At 29.3% G+C, this 15619-nt stretch overlaps 1 long non-coding RNA gene across 2 annotated transcripts in view; it reads right to left on the bottom strand.

The window, feature by feature from the left end:
* LOC147803292 (uncharacterized) overlaps positions 1-15401 on the bottom strand; it is a 33112-nt gene extending 17711 nt beyond the window's left edge. The window contains exons 1-3 of one of the 2 annotated variants that reach the window (XR_015428847.1): positions 13879-15398; positions 12764-12893; positions 7745-8030 (exon numbers count right to left, since the gene is read on the bottom strand). This is a non-coding gene — a long non-coding RNA (uncharacterized LOC147803292). Of the gene's footprint in view, positions 1-7744; positions 8031-12763; positions 12894-13878 lie in introns of those variants that run through there. The other variant, XR_015428846.1, reaches the window with a different exon arrangement.
* Between the last annotated feature and the right edge of the window lie 218 nt (positions 15402-15619).

Genomic DNA, 15619 nt, shown 5'->3' with positions numbered 1-15619 from the left:
TTGCCTCGTCTTGGAAGACCCATACAGTTGATTGCTGTTTTGTTTCCGGCTCATATGCATAGATCCATGATTTGTCACCTGTGTAGATGTTATACACAGCCTTTGATGTACCTTGAATGTATTTTTCCAACATTTCCTTGCACCAATCGACACGAGCCTTTTTTTGAGCGTTTGTCAGATTATGCGGGATCCAACGCGAACAAATTTTTTTTACGCTCAAATGTTCATGCAATATTTTATTGATGCTAGTCATACTAATGTCCAAAGACGCCTCTATCTCACGGTATGTCATATGACGATCTTGCTGTATCAGTTCACGCACAGCATCGATCTTTTCTGGCACAACAACGGATTTTGGACGACCTGCACGGGATTCGTCCTGGATCGAACATCAACCACGATTAAATTCGTTATACCAATTTTTTACAGTGCTGTAGGATGGCGCTTTATGGCTGAATAAAGAATTAAGTTCATCGAAGCACTCTTGTCTTGACAATCCACGTCGAAAGTTATAAAACATAACGGTACGAAAATGTTCACGATTCAATTCCATTTTTTGAAAGAGAAGAACTTTTCAATTTACTGTCAACAACACAAATGAAGCTGTAATGGTAAATCGACTGCTGTATTTATGTTTAAAAATATCAAACTTTCGATTAAAATCGTCTGCGGTCGCCTAGCAACACTTACTGTTGTCAAGGCCAGAAATATAAGTAGCAACCCTCGTATTTGCAGCAAGGTGCACTTTAAATCTCTCGTAGCTCAAAGTCCTGTTATTGGTTGTTGTGTAGAAGTTAGAAGAAAGGCGCATACCTGTGTGATTTCATTCCAAGTAAACAATAACTTGCATTGGCAGAATAAAACTGTATGAAATTTGTTTCAGAAAACTTTATCATTTAAAAATAATAATAAAATAAAAGCACATTGCCTAACTGATGTCATTGACAGTAGGCAGATATGATATGTTCATTAGTAAAACTTAACATATAATGTTTGAAATTGTTTTATAGTGATGCTTAAGTACTATGAAAACAGATATATTTAAAATTTGATTGCTTTAGAATTTTCAAGATATCGAAAGCAATTTCATTTTAACATTGTAGTTAAACATGAACTTTAGCTTAGAAGTATACTTATACTACTAACATTGCATTTATTACTTTAATTACTAGCTACTACTATTAGTATTTATTACTTTACTTGAGATGAGAAATATTTATTTTTATTTATATCATGCTTAAAATAATATAATAGTAAAATAATGATAAAAGTAAAAATTTCTTCGGCTCAATATTTAAAATTTAGCTGAAGAACATTTACATTATAGTGTAAAAAACAAAAAATTTAAATCAATGTAGAAAAAATCGCGTTTAAATTTTCATCTGTAAGGTCCTGTATATTCTTTGTGAAAACAAGTTTTTTTAAATGCATGTCATAGTTTTTTATGGTTAATTCACCAATGTCAGAAACTTGACTCCAGCCTTTGCTCAATTTTTATAATTTTCTCTTTATAAAAAGCTCTATTTAAAATGTTTACACCTAATTTTTCTTTAACCTATTTATGTTTATAAAGCGTTATCTATTATCAGGAAAATACAGGCAATGCAATTGTTTTAAACAAAAATCCTTTTTGTTATAGCTACGATCTCAAAAGAGTAATTGATTGTAGTCAAAATTTGATAATTCATACTAAATGCAGCTTCGAAAAGATGATGTAAGAAATTTTATATTTTTTCGTCTCATTCTCGTATGCAATTATATGTTTGCTCAAATTTAATTTAAATAAAGCATAAGATTTACTACTTTTTTTGGTTTTAAAATTTAAATATTATGTAACTTTTTGGCTAAGATTGTTGGTTTAGTGCATAGAGCACCTTTAATTAATTATCGAATTGTAGAAAGTTATTTTTACATCAAAAAAATTACTAGCTATTTTCATAATATTAGATGCTTTCTTGATTCCACACCCTTGAAAAATTTTTACGTTGAGATTTTTTTTTCATATGTTTTGTTAAGTAAAACTTCAGATATTAAAAGAATGAAGTAACGTAAGAATTTCTCCATTAAATTTCAGTGAAAAAAAGAAGTGGAAGAAGTATTTATTAAAGTAAGTAATTTGAATATTTTTAAATTATGTTTTTTATTGTGTTGATTATTACAGAAAAGGACAATTTAAAAATTAAATAAATTCATTATAGGATTTTAAGGAAATTTTTTTTAAAGTTAAAATTTTCAAATGTTCATTATTTAACGAAATCAAGTTTTAATCACCGTTTGATTTAAAAATCAATGAAATTTTAAAGTTCGTTATATAACAAAAACTCTTCTTAGTTAAATCGCATAAAAATAAGGCCAAAACAAATTTTATATAACTTTTGACTTTGAAACCGCAATTTTAAGTTTTGCCTTTTAAATCTTAGCTCAATGAACGTAATTGTTAGCTCAACGAATATTTTCTTTAGTTTAGAAACTAAAAAAAGAATGGCAAAAACAAATTTCAGCTAACATTTGATTTGAAACTTTGAATATCAAACGTTAGACCATGATAGAAAATTGTTAGTCCATAATAAATTTTCCTTTCTTCGTTAGCCAAAATAATTTAGGATCAAAAAAAAAGTTTTAGATAACTTCTGAAACAGAGACTCACAAGTCTGAGTTCTATTTCCAAATATTGGCCAATTGTAATAAATTGTTAGCAAAAAATTAGCTAAAATTTTAAAGCCTGACAAAAAAGCAAAAGGCTTGAATTTCGCTCTTAAATTTTGGACCGTGGAAGAAAATCGTTAGCCGACACAAACACATCAAAAAATTCTTTTAGCCAGCAAACTTTATTCAAATAAGCAACAAAAAAAATTTAAACTAGAAATATCTTTTAGCGAACTTTTGACCTAGAAACCACAAAGTTCAAATATTGTTTAAATAAGTTAAGACTATGTTAGAAAATCGTTAGCCCATCCACAAAAATAGATTATGGCAAAAACAATTTTAGCAATTCAATGACGCATAAAGAATGTTTGAAACTTGTCAAATAAGTAAGGTTATGAACCAAATTTAGCACATTGTTGGAAATCTTTAGCATACGTTAGCCTAAAATATTTTTCGTTACTTAAATCCCCGAAAAAAGTTTCAGCTTACTTTGGACCTAGAAAGCTTATATATGTCATTGTAAGTTATCGAAAGTTCGCAGTAATCCGATACATTTTTTCAAAAGCTCACAAGCGAAAAAAAAAAAGTTACGTCCAAAACAAATTTTAGTTGATTTATGACTTATAAAACCACAAGTTTGAATTAAATCCCCAACAGATCTTTAAATGACCAAAGAAAGTCAACTTAAAAACACACGAGCCAAAATATGTTCTAATCAGACATTAGCATACCGAAAAGAATCGTTACAGTACGTTAGCACACCCACCAAAAATAAATTGGGTAAAACAAATTTTAGCTAATTCATTACTTAGCCACAATCTTAAATTTCACCACCAATTTTTAAACTATAATAGGAAATCGGAAGCCCAACAAAAAGTTTTTGTTAGGTAACCAATTAGAAAAAAAGTAACAGTCAAAATAATTTTTAGCCTACTTTTTTACAAAAAAGGTTACATTTTACAAGTGATAGTGCCAAATGATAGTGTCAAAAAAGGTCAAAATGAGTTTTTCTTAAACATTAAATAATAAACCACAAATTTTAAATTTAATTCATGTTTATTTTATTTATAGCTATGTTTTAAAACGTGAATCTATCAAACGAAATAATTTGAAAATAAAAGTAATTAAAATGAAAAATAAGTGTTGAAAATCAAAATTATTGGAGAAATAGTACTAATTTATATAGGACAAGTATAAATAATTGCCGTACTATTATTGACACCTACGATGCACTAGGTAATAGGTTCTAATTGAAATTAAAAAAAAGTATGTCCTAAGAAAAGGTACTTGTTCTTTTCGAAGAACGGTGAAAAATCACCATACTATTATCGACTCCAATGAAGCTTAATTTTGGTAATCTGTACAAATTTAAATAAAAAAAATAAACGGTGTACTAAAATGAAACAACTTGGTAGTAAGAACTAAATGAAATTAAAAAAAAAGTAAGCTATATATATTTTATGTCGTTGTTCGTTTACGTCACACTAGAGCTGCACAATGGGCTATTGGCGACGGCCTGGGAAACATCCCTGAGGATAATCCGAAGACGTGCTATCACAATTTTGATCCTCTGCAGAGGAGATGGCACCTCCGCTTCGGAAGCCAGACGACCTGCACGCGAGGTCGAGCACTTTACGGTAGAACAGTTAAACGAGCACCCTCGGTTCCTACGCAGACTGATCCAAGTGGTCACCCACCCGCACACTGACCGCAGCCAGTGATGCTCGACTTCAGTGATCTGCTGGGAACCGTGTCTTAACGATCAGTCCACTGCAGAACTATATATTTTATGAACAATTAAGTATAATTAATAGAGAAAAGCCATTAATTAATTGTGGAGAAATGTAAAAAAACAGCCATATTATTGACAACAATGATGCTTCATTTTAATTATAGACACTAAAGGCAATATGGTAATTGAATCAATTTTCATAGGTATTACATGTAAGAATATATAGGGCATCAATACTGGGAAGCTTTAGTACAGGTGCTGTAAATAAAAAAGTTTTTTGGATCTCTTTAAAGGAGATCTCTCGATGGTGTTAAATTTTGACGTAAAGCTATAGCAGGGTGCGTAACCAAATCTTTCAATGACAAATAAGCACCATTTAAGTACTTTTTAAGCACTCAAAAATATTTTCAAGCACTATATATGTATTAACAAAATGCAAAATAATTTTCAAAAACACTACACGATCATGATAAAGTAACTAGTTTCTGACAAAGAACTCTTTTTCCTGATAATATTAGCCACCATAAAAAGATCGAGAGATTTTTCGGTTCGATTTCAGAGGGTGGAAAATGAAGCCTGAAATTGAGAATATCTTACAAAATGCAACAGAGTTGCCCATGAGAGTGCAAGAATCTTACCGAACCCGGATCAGTAGGGGCACATGCGGTTTCCCAAGTTTTTCATCAAACAAGTAAAATGATTGGCACTTTCATATCCTACGGACGACGGTAAGCCGAAATAGATTGTGGTGGAATGAATTGTGAAAACGTTGAATAGAACTATGAGATAAAGCACGCTTTTGCATCATATGTGGCGAAAATAGACATGGTAAAGAAAAAAATCTTATTTTTGAAAAGGGAAAATTAAGCATTTTTGAAAAACTCTCAATGAAAAAAAGCACCTTTAAGGGCTTTTAAAAAACGAAAATCTAAAATAAGCACCTTTAAACACGTTTTAAAAGCGCTATGCACCAAGTAAAATATAGATGGACGCCGAAACTCTTATAACAAAGATATTTTTGCCTGACGTGTAAACCAAAATTTTATCAGGATTATTAGGTGTTTTTACAATTAAATCTAAAGATGGAGGAAGTCTCCAAATATATTAGAAAATTCTTGCACAGACTGAATGGTTATGTCTAAACAAAAGGATCGATCTAAACGAAAGTAACTATATTTTGCTTTTTTAAAATAGTTTACAAATAATATATTCTGCACATTTAACTAAAATAATACTTCCGTAGAAATGCTTTTTTTTTTCATTTTCTGTAACTCGTATTAGTACAGAATTCACAAAACCAACTACAAACAAAGCATATGAACCTTCAAATTAAAATTAGGAAGAATAATTTTTTTAACTGTAAGAATTAGTAATCGAAATTCCATACTTGTTCTATTTTTAACAGAGTAAAAAACAAGGATGTGAACATTGTATTTAAATGTGTTGTTTGTATTCTTTTGGTTCCATATAAATTTCATAATTGCATTTTTTTAATATCTGTGATTTTTAAATCTAATTATGTAAAAGGTTTTGCTTAACGTGGTCTTAAAATGTTTACCTAATTCGGTTATGAAATTTTTCGTATGAATGAATTTTGTATAGTACGTATGATTGCGCTATGATCTTATATTATGTTTAATAATAAAAGGAAGAAAAAGGAGCCCGTATTTGAAATATTCCTATTCTTTCATTTTTTTGACAGTTGATATAAATGAAATAAGTAAAAGCGTATTTTTAAAATTAGGCTGTACAGTCCTTTTTCTACAACAGGGTATCTGCTACATTTTAGATTTTCAAATTCATGACTTTTCATGACTAAGTTCAAGAAACTTTCATGACTTCACGAAGTTACTATTTTCTCCAACAAAACACAACAATAAATTTAAAATAGCATTAAAGTAACATCAACTGAAATGACATGTATAACCAAATTTGTTATACTCTGCATCTTCATATTTATAGATTTAAAAAAAAAAACAGATAATTGAAAGAGTTGAAGTAATTAAATAGCTGAAAAAATACAAAAGCAAATACTTTTTTCTGCAGAATTATATTCTAAAGATACTTTTCATCGAAAAGGAAAGAAATACTCCGGATTTTTCTGTTTTCATTTTGTAATAATAAAATTCGCCAATGAGTGGCTTGCTTCAGCTTGAATTTGAAATTTATAAAATAAAAAAATAAAAAAATTCTGAAATCACAGAAGTTTAAAAGATAATTCGTTCTAGAAATGATGTTTTTTCTTTCATTTTTTCAAGAACAGCATTATTTTTAAAGAACATGGTAGAAACATTTTATATTTTAATGAAATATGACTGTGAGTGGGTTTTTTGTTACAAATTCAGATATTCGGAACGCCATGAAATGGGGGGGGGATAAATTCCATTTTAAAAATTAGATTTTTCGGCGATCTAAATCCATGAATTTCCATGATTTTTTTTTAAAAAAATAGTTAAATCATGACATTTTATGGCAAATTTTGTTCATTACCGAAATTCATGACTTTCCAGGTGCACTGATGCGTTTACTTTGGTTACCAGGTGCGTTTTACTTGTCAGCTTGTAATTATGTTAACAGTTATAAGCATTTTAGTGTTTTTATACAATAAAATAACATTCTGAATAATTCTTTTTAACCTTATAGGACATATTTAATATTTTTGACGAATAAAACAGTTGTGAGCTTAGAATTGACTTCCTTAGCAAGATATACATATACTAGTGCCAATTAATTGTAAATCATAATCGTAAATTAATCCTTATGCATAAATAATCATATGTGAACCATCTAAGAGTAAATAACATATTTTTTATGACATTTAAATTTTTTTTTACATATTTTGTATTTTTTGTTGCAATGAAATGAACATTCAACAATTATTTTTTTATTAATAAGGTGAAACTTTTATACTCGAATCAAACACTTTAAATCCTTATTAAATCTCTTAATATTAGTTAAAACGTAAGGCAATTACTTTTATATTTTACTTATTTATTGCATCAATCATTTGAAAAGGCTATAGTAAAAATTCAGCATTTTTCGACTAATATTGTAAAGAATAAATTTTATGTAGGACGTGGATTCATACTCGGAAGGACAAAATAGTCTTTAAAAAATATTCTGTGTCTTTTTCAAAATTAATCTATATCAGAAGATTTTTGAGTTAAAGCTATTAGAAAAATATTATTAAATAATAGAAGAATGTAATTTTTTATTTTTTTGCAATTAAGTATTTTGCGGTATTTTTATAGATATAATCTTTAATATTGTAGGGTGGTCCCAAATTCATGGTACAAATTTTAAGGGTTGGTACAGGGCATTGTAACAATCATTTATTGTATAGGAATGTATGGCTGCAAGTGACGCAAACACAAAAAATAAGAGTCGAAAGGAAAGACAAATTGTTTATTGAAAGCGTCGTTGACAAGTGTAATGTTTACAATAACTTGACAAAATTGCTATCATAATGTGTTTGACAGCGTCGGTGGAGCGATTGGCGCACACGTTCAAGGACGTCAGTTATTTCACGCACACGTGCAGCAGCTCCGGATATTAAAGCAACAGAAGTGGGCTGGCGCCTCATCATGCTGAAACCACATGCAGTTACGAATCTCGATCGGAACATCCTGCAGTAGTTCTGATAACACTTGCTCTAGAAAAATCAGATAACACTCGCCATTAAGTCATGTCGGTAGTAAGTGTGGGCCAATCAAAAAGTCGTTTACAATACCAGCCCACGCATTCATACAGAATCGTTATTGATACGCATGTGGTCGCGTTGAATGTGGATTCTTGGTTGCCCACCCATGGGAACTGCACGCACTAAATACACCTTTGAGTTGTAAATGTCGCCTCATTGAATAGTACATGAAGTATGAAGTACGGCTGCAGCGCACATTGCAGGGTTGCCACAGTAAAAAAAGAACAAAAATAGTTGCTTTTAGTAGCCTCAAGCACGAAAATAGTCGCCTCAAACTATGAAAATAGTTGCCTGAACAGGAACAAAAATTTATCAAAAATAGTAGCCAAATAACTAAAGTTATAGCTTAATTGTCAAATACTATTATTAGGACTGGGTGATGTCAGAAATTTTAAATCGTGATAAATCGTCAGTTAGACATCACGATATAGTAATGTATCGCAATGTAGCATATGTTCAAAAATTACCTGTGGGAGATCTTTAAATCAATCAAAAATAAATAAAAAGGAATAAATCTATTACAAAAGAAAATATTAATTTTAAACTTATTCTACTATGACATCAATATCATTGCTTAATTTTTTCAATTAAATTAATAAAGAAGTCAAAGTAAACGCAAACCCAAGCTTTATTTAATTTTTCTTAAATTAAAAATAATTTAAGATTTATTGGTTTAAAAATAATAATACTGTAACAAATTATTTTACATACATGCATTAAAAATTAGAAGGAAAAAAAACGGAAGTGGAAAATAAACCAAAGAAATATTCACTTTAGAAGAAAAAAAAAATTTATTATATGTTGAAAAAAAAAAACATGCTTTTGAAACATTATTAGACCCTTTTTTATTTACTTATTTAAAATAATAAAAAGTAGTATTAACTAATGGTCAAATTCTGTACTTAATAAATGTAAAAATATTTTTACTTATTTATTATTATTTTCATTTTTGAAAATAAAATCGACTAAAGATTTATTTGTTTAAAAATGATACTGAATATCTAACAAATTATAAAACAAACAAGTATTGAAAGAATTTTAATTGAAATTTTAAAAAAAATACTTTAAGTACTAATGTTAAATTATTAAAAACCTCAAAACATTACTAAACTTTCTATTTAATTTTTAAAAAAAATTGTTTTAACTAATAGCCAAATTTTTTTAAAAAACTTTGTTTTCATTTTCTCAAAAAGCAAATTAAATAAAGGTAAGCTTGGTTTTAATTTTTTTTATAATAAAAAACGACTGAGCATTTATGGGTTGAAAAACAATCAAATTATTATACTTACCTGCATTTAATAAATTAAAAAAAACTAGCTTTTTATAAATACAAAATACCCCTATTAAATGGTATCGCTTAAAATAAACAATAATTGAAAAAAATCAATGATTTGATCTGTTGAGTTCAGAACGAAAATTTAAGATAACAGCGATTGTGCAGCAATCGCAAAGTAACAGTAGGTCTACTAAAAATAATTGACAAGAATCGTTATGAAATAATGCAGAACGAAACGATCGCTGCAAAAGTCCCACTGAAAATAATTTACAAGAAACCAGACAATTATTTCTGACGAAATAAAATGCACAACGATCGCAAAATGACTTAAGTTCCATTGAAAATAATCCTCAAAAAACGCAAAATCCCAAAGACAAAAATGGACATAAAGAAACTACGCATTGCGTTCTATATTACAACGCAGATCCTCGCACGAAACCGGGAGTTCTGATTCAATTCGCTCTTCGTCTTTCAACATCACGAAACTAACATCATCTTATTAGCAAAACGCTATCTACATCTCTGCAGCTAGACGAAATCAAAATCGTCTTCGTTAGTACGGTAACAGCGTTAGCCTGGTCAAGGATCCTTGCATATTAAATCGTTAAACCGCAATTGTAATCTTATTCCGGCGGCTTAAATCAGATTTCTGATGCATCGCCTAAAGTCACTACATCGGCCTACTGATATATGCGTTAAATCGATATTTCGCGATACATCGATTTATCGCCCAGTCCTAACTATGCTCCAATTAAAAAGAAATTTGTACAAATATAAAAGGTATACATATTAGAAAATAGATACCTAAATAAAAGTCGTATTACAATAAAATATGAATGTTAATAGAAGGAAAAAAACAATTAAAAGTAACAAAACTGCCCCTCAGAGAGAAAATATAACAAGTACTTTATTAAATCCAATGGAAATTTAAATTTTTGCCTCTTAGGACATAAATGATTGTAGTATAAAAGTTTGCTTTCTTTTGTTAATGTTCTGAAAAGTAACTTTCATTTTTGCGAAAAAACTTTGCCAAGAGTAAAAAAAGTCTCCTAATAGTCGCCTATTCCTGAAAATAGTTGCTTTTTTAGCCTTTTCAAGCAAAAAAAGTCGCCATTGTCGCCTAAAGCCGAAAATAGTAGCAAATAGTTGCATTTTAGTAGCCTGTGGCACCCCTGCATTGCTGTACCCCCCACTGGCTGTAGTTCAGGCGGAGAGGATTATCTGTCTGATTCAAAGCTTGTACTCGCTGAAAATGGAAGGGGTGTACTGTTTGTCTAAGATAGGTACTCTTCCCGCCACAAAGTCTGCTGCAATGGAAACAAGAAGAGGGCATTTTAGGGAGGGTAGCTTCGACGAAGAGGTCTCCTTTTCTCTCGCCGAAACCAGTCCTAAAGAGGGACCCCGCACCCCTACTTGAAATAATCATACCTCGTTACCATAGTTACCGCCACAGCTCCAGACAAATGTTTGGAAGAGTATCTATCTTAGACAAGCAGTAAGCGATTTTCGCTTAAAACTCTATAAACTGTCTCATGGCTCAGACCAATGTGATGAACAACAGCTTTTGTACTTAACTGGTGTCTATCATCCACAAAGTTCATGATGCTTTCTCCCAGGATTGAACTGCATACAGTCTTTCGTTGACCAGCTTCATGTCTGGTGACGTGGAAAAAACCAGTTGGCGATGTAACAGCAGAAAAATTCTGTGAGCCGGTATTCGTCGATACCAAAACTGTGCGAGATATATTCGTAGCGCAACTCTGCCGTTAACCCTTTTGCACGGCCGCACATTCAATGCATGTCGGCTTTTTCGACATACGTAAAGTCGCCCATTGTAGAAGTTAGTATAATTGAGAATGGGGCTTTCCTTTACTGAGATGCATCATGTTGAACGGCTGCTAGACTTCTACTAGCAGCCGTTCAACATGATGCAACGCAAACAACCGATAACTCCATTTCTCTTTCCTTTTATTTCTCCTGTTTGCCCCTTACCGCGTCCCTTGCGTACAATAAATGATTGTTACAATATACTGTACCCATCCTTAAATTCTGTACCATGAATTCGGGACCACCTTGTATATGTTCATTGTATATCTCCTAGTTTTACTGGAAAAACTGTAAGCATGCTTTTCTTCTTGAAGTACACTATTGCAAATTTCATCTACGCTTGTATAACTTTTTTTTCAGCAAAACTAATTAAATATATTAGTTAATTATTCCTTTTTTAAAACAGTAACATTGAAAAGCATTGTTTGAAAAAGAGTTGTAAAGTTTGGAGGATTGTTGTGTAGTAGTTTTCCATAATCACCTTTAATATTGATTTCAAAATTTTTGTCAAGAATGAAAAAAATAGGTATGCATATTAGTGCACTCACATTATTATTTAAGCGAAGAGGAAAGAAAACATACGATCAAAAACTGTTGAATCAAAAGTAAGGAAGATGGGAGGAAAAAACATCAAAACCAGTATCTGATTAAACTAGGAGTTTCTAAATCACATTTAAACTACTTTCTTTTCTATCGCGTTCAAACATGTTTTGATTTTTAGATATTTTTCTCTTCTGTGAAATATTAGATATGTTAATGCTATATACTATTTTGCCTAAATTTTAAGAAGAATTATAAAAAAATATACATAAAGAGCAATCGTTCTGAAATAATTTGTATTATTAGCTATATGGAATAATCGTAATGGTATAATTGTTAGAAAATTAATATTAAAAAGTGTTTCGTAATTACCAACTTTAATACATATTTTTGAAATCTTTGTAAAAATTGAAGTAAAAAATATTAAAGAATTAGTGTTCGTCAGTTAATATTTTAGTGAAGAAAGAAACAAAATAAACTATCGGAGTTCAGCGAATCACTTTAAAAAGGAAAGCGAGGTTAAAGGAATCTAAACCTGTTTGACTGCCGAAATAAAACAGAGTAATTGAAACCTGATTCTTATGAATATTTCCTACTCTTATCAGACAATCAAACTGGTTTTGTTGTTTTTATTTTTCACTTTTTGCAAGAAATTCGACAAAGTTTGATGATTTATTTCTTTATTCTCTAAATATTAAATTATCTTCGAATTTAGATTAATTTGCATCTATCTTGAATTTAAAGTAATTGCTATCTTAAATTTAAAGTAATAAAATATAAAAACCAACTTTTTTATTAGAAAACCTATTCATTTAAAGTGGTAAAACTTCATTACCAATAGCATTTATATGGAGTTAAAAATTCTGATTTGATCATTTTCAAAAATGTTTTCTTCTTTAAAAAGAAAACGGGGGGGACTGGAAAATCCTTTTGTCTGGAAGATTATAAATTATTAAAAAAATTTTTTACATTATTGGTAGATAAAATTTACAATGTATAAAACAGTTAAGAAAGAAAAATAAAGAAGGAACTTTTTACTTACGATCTTTATCTTCCAAAAACGACAATTCCTCTTATTCTGCTTAAAGACAAGGAGGCAGGCAATGTTAGAATCAATCTGCAGATTCCAAAGAGTCAGGCTCTTACTTATATGTCGAGCAATTGAGCAAATCCTTAAGAGATGAAATATAATAAATTAGAATTTAAATCAGCCGTTTTTTCTGATTACAGGAATCACGAAAAAAAAATTGAAAAGAAAATGTAAAGTGGATATTTGAATCTATGAAAGAAAGAACCAAAAGAAGGTTGAATTTTTCTGTACCAGTTGAAATTTTTAAGAGTGAATACTTTTGAATAATTCACGCTCATATGGTTATAACAGAATTATTTATATTTATATTTGTTATTTCAATTCATTGATAATTTTCAATAGTTTACCATATTATTTGCTTAAATTAAAGTAATATTAAAATTTAGTGTCTTCATTACATTTTTTTTTTCACTTTTGATTCAGTATGATTATAATTATAATTAATACCTAAATTATTTTAAAGAATCACTATATTTTTATTGCATTATATATCACAGTATATGCTTTATTAATTGTATAAGTAAAATTTAAATTTTTATTTTATTATGGTGTAAAAGAAAAATAAGATATTCAAGTATGTGAATTTTTCTTCTTCTTCTAAATGAAATATTAACTAATTGAAATTTATTTTTAATGCTGAATGTCCCAGCAGAGTGGCAAGAATTATAAATTAAAGATGATAACCAAAAATAGCGTAACAAATAATTTTTAAAATCTGTAAAATATTATTTTTTAAAAATTGAATTTTAAGGAAGAGAGACCCGAAGAGAGTTCTGATATTTCCATTAACAGACCAAGCTTATAAGAGAGAGAGAAAAAGTCAATCTTAACATAAAGATAAAGTGACCAAACACAAATTGACAATGAATAGTATCCGGTTACACTCAAAATAATTTTTGCGTGAAGGAAAGAAGAAATTTTGCTCATGATGCTTTTAAAGAATGCGTTTTTTTGGAGATCTTAAGAGAGCTATTATCTCCAATAAGTTATTAAAAAAACTGGTGTATCAAATTTAAAATGTATGAAACAGTTAAGAAAGAAAAATAAGGAAGGAACTTTTTACTTACAGTCTTTATCTTTCAAAAGCAACAATTCCTCTTCTGCTTAAAGAAAAGGAGCCAGGCATTGTTAGAGTCAATCTGTCAGATTCCAGTGAGTCAAGCATACACTATATGTCGGGTAATTGTGAGCAAATCTTTAAAAGCTGAAATATAATAAATTAGAATTTAAATCAACTGTTTTTTTTCTGATCACAGGAAGCGTGAAAAAAATTGGAGAAAATGTGAAGTGGATATTTGAATCTATGAATGCCAAAACCAAAAACCGGGATGATATTGAAAATCACATTGTAGGGAAAAAAAATGAGAGAAATTGAATGAAGTGCTGTGAAACATATTAGATAAAAACCAGAAAACAAACTGAAAATTACTTCAGAAAAATATGGTAGGCACATTGAATGAAAAGCTAAAACTAAATAAAAAAAAAGAGAAATCAAAATTGAAAACAAATTCTGAAACCAATTTAAAAAAAAGTAAGGAAAAAATTAGAAAAAGAGAGAAGACGAAACACATGGATCGTAGAATTTGTCACATTTAAAAAAAAAAAAAAAAAAAAAAAAAAAAAAAGACTAGTACGAAAAACGAAATTAGGTGTCAAAGCACGAATTGAATAAACAGTTATACTTGAATGAAAATGTCACGAATCGAAAAACTGGATCACGAAATTGGCAAATAAAATTGAATACACCGCTAAAAAAATTATAACACATAATTAAAGAAATTAAAAAGCATTTTGTATACAATTTGAAAACATAGTAGCATTGAAGCTGGCATTGAAATAGCTGATTAGCATATTCGACATTAATTTGAAACAATAAAAAAACTGGATGTAGAAAACAAAAGAAACGAAAATTTTGAAAACAAAATGATAAAAAAAAGAGAAGACAAAACACGACCAGACAATTGAACTGCAATTGATACGAAGAAGAAAATGGTAAATACATTGTAAAAAACCAGAACTGAAAAAGACTAGAAAAAACGAAAAAATAAATTGAAAATTTGACAGGATAAAATTTGAAAATTAGAAATATGAAAAAAAAAAACAAAATGAAAAAAGTCAGAAATGAAAAATATTGAAAAATACGAGGACAGAAATCACGGATGGAATTTATCAGATGTAGTAAAAAAAAAATAGAAAGCTTAAATTTAAACAAAACTGAGAAAAAACTGTAAAACAAAGAATTGCGAAAAACATGGGAGAAAAACTGATGAAAAGCATACAAAGAAATGTAATACACTGAAAAAGAGAATGAAGAAACACTGAAAGAAAACCAATGATAAATATCTAAAAATATGAATTGAAAACGCACCGAAATGGAAAACACAAAGCAAAAAATGAAAAAAAAAAGTGAAAGACTGAAAGAAAACCAATGATAAATAACTAAAACTATGAATTGAAAACACACCGAAATGGAAAACACAAAACAAAAAATGAAAAAAAAGTAAAAGACATAAAGAAAACTAATGATAAATACCTAAAAATAAGAATTGAAAACACACCGAAATAGTATGGAAAACACAAAGCAAAAAATTAATAAGAAAGTAAAACACTGAAAGAAAACCAATGATAAATACCTAAAAATATGAATTGAAATCACACCGAAATAGTATGGAGAATACAAAGCAAAAAATGAATAAGAAAGTAAAACACTGAAAGAAAACCAATGAAAAATACCTAAAAATATGAATTGAAAACACACCGAAATGGAAAACACGAAGCAGAAAATGAAAAAAAGAGTAAAACACTGTA

The sequence above is a fragment of the Parasteatoda tepidariorum genome, chromosome 9 (assembly GCF_982258835.1).
Source record: "Parasteatoda tepidariorum strain Cologne lab strain chromosome 9, Ptep-v5.0, whole genome shotgun sequence".
Taxonomy (NCBI): Eukaryota; Metazoa; Arthropoda; class Arachnida; order Araneae; family Theridiidae; genus Parasteatoda; species Parasteatoda tepidariorum.
Note: the sequence above shows the minus strand (reverse complement) of the source record. Positions and strands in the feature narration are given on the sequence as shown.